Source organism: Mandrillus leucophaeus, unplaced genomic scaffold, assembly GCF_000951045.1.
Source record: "Mandrillus leucophaeus isolate KB7577 unplaced genomic scaffold, Mleu.le_1.0 Scaffold1139, whole genome shotgun sequence".
Lineage (NCBI taxonomy): Eukaryota > Metazoa > Chordata > Mammalia > Primates > Cercopithecidae > Mandrillus > Mandrillus leucophaeus.
Window position 1 is genome coordinate 216,607 of NW_012099643.1, and position 2,453 is coordinate 219,059.

Consider the following 2,453-nt stretch of genomic DNA (forward strand, 5'->3'; position numbering starts at 1 on the left):
GAGCAAGACTCTGTCTCAAAAAAAATAAATAAATAAAAGTAATTAGACCTTCTGAATATAAAAGTATTCAAGAAACAGTTTATATGCAAGGTATGTAAGGAAATTAAAATGTATTTTTAGTAAAAGGATTTTAAAAAGGTGCTAAAGAAAATTCAGAAGAAAAAATATTACTAAACCAAAGACAAATGTTATCCAAACCCCTTATAAAAGAAATCTTGTTCCAACTGCATCGAGGAACCCAGGCCAGCCCAAAGTTAATGCCAACAAATTTCCACTTCCAGCGGCTCCTAGAGAGGCCGCGGCATCAGCCAGCAGGGGGACCTAGCTGTGGACAGACACTTCCCGTGCTGGGGAGGGCGGTGGGCAACCACTGGACAGCGCAAAGCAGCCAGAGGCCAGGGGCCAGATGGTGGGGGCTCAGGCAGGAGCAATGTCCAGGGACAACCGGGCGAGTCACAAAGACCCTCATCCCCAAGGCCGCAATGCACAAGAGTGGTGAGAGCCACAGCAAGTCTGAAACATTGAGAGGGTGCGAGGCCGCCATGCCTCCTGGGTGGCGCCAAGCGAGTGTGGACGGCAAGCCACCCAGGTGCGGAGGCAAGAGACTGAAGGCACAAGCTGTTCCAGTATAACAAAGAAAATACTTAAAATAAGAATAGTTATGTTAGACATAGAATATAGATTGATTATGTATGGATATTACTAATCATTAGTTTATAGCATTACTCTTTATTCCAATAGTATAATAATCTTTGTTCTACTATTGTAACCTAGGAAGAAGAGTGTGAGCTCTCTGTCATGCCCGGACAGGGCCACTAGAGGGCTCCTTGGTCTAGCGGTAACGCCAGTGCCTGGGAAGGCACCCATTACTTAGCCCACCGGGAAAGGTAGTCTCTCTTTCCCGGGGGGGAAGTTAGAGCTAAGAGTCTGCTCCACTGCCTCTTGTGGAAGGCCTGGCTGATGTCAGGCCCGCCAGCAGCCATCTGGAGGCCTAACCATCTCCCTGTGATGCTGTGCTTCAAGCGGTCACGCTCCTGGTCTGCTTTCATGTTCCGCCCTGTACACCTGGCTCCGCCTTCTAGATAGCAGTAGCAGAATTAGTGAAAGTAGGAAAGTCTTTGAAATGCATAGAAGAAATAATGACTTAAGGTGTCTGTCTCCACCTCCGCTACCAAACAGGGAAGGGCCCCTTGTCTGGTGGACACATGACTCGCGTGACCTTACCTATCACTGGAGATGGCTCACACTCCTTACCCTGTCCGCTTGCCTTGTATCCAATAAATAACAGCACAGCCAGGCATTCCAGGCCACTACAGGTCTCCGCGTCTTGGTGGTCGTGGTCCCCTGGGCCCAGTTGTCTTTTCTTCTATCTCTTTGTCTTGGGTCTTTATTTCTATGATCTCTCGTCTCCGCACATGAAAAGAAAAAATCACAGGCCCTGTAGGGCTGGACCCTATGGCGAGGATCTTCCACGTTCCCTTTTCTCAGAACTAAAAGTCTTTTAGCACAGGCACCACCCCTAGAGTGTCCAGCACACCAACATCAGCCTGGAGACCACGTCCTCATCAAAGGATAGAAAAAAGGAAAACCTGAGACAGCCTAGGAAGCCCCCTACCTCATGCTGCTACCCACCGAGACTGCCGTTTGCACAGCAGAAAAAGGATGGACACATCACACCCAAGTCAAAAAAGCGTCATCACCTTCAAAATCATGGACCATTGTTCCAGGGTGAAGCCCTACCAAATTAAAGCTAAGAAAAACTTAACCTACCTTTTCTTTTTCTTTTCTTCCTTTTCTCCCCATCTTTTTTTTTTTTTCAGCTTTTAAAAAATTTTTTATTATGCTTTAAGTTCTGGTGTACATCTGCAGAATATGCAGTTTTGTTATAGTTATACATGTGCCATAGTGGTTTGCTGCACCCATCAACCTGTCACCTACATTAGGTTTTTCTCCTAATGCTATCCCTCCCCTAGTCCCCCACCCCTCGACAGGCCCCAGTGTGTGATGTTCCCCGCCCTGTGTCCAGGGTTCTCACTGTACAACTCCCATTTATGAGTGAGAACATGTGGTGTTTGGTTTTCTGTTCTCGTGCTGGTTTGCTAAGAATGATGGTTTCCAGCCTCATCCATGTCCCTGCAAAAGACATGAAATCATCATTTTTTATGGCTGCATAGTATTCCATGGTGTATATGTGCCACATTTTCTTTATCCAGTCTATCATTGATGGACATTTGGGTTGGTTCTAAGTCTTTGCTATTGTGAACAGTGCCACAATAAAAATATGTGTGCATGGGCCGGGCACAGTGGCTCACGCCTGTAATCCCAGCATTTTGGGAGGCTGAGGCAGGCAGATCACGAGGTCAAGAGATTGAGACCATCCTGGCTAACACAGTGAAACCCTGTCTCTACTAAAAATACAAAAGTTAGCTGGGAGCCAAGATCATGTCACTGCA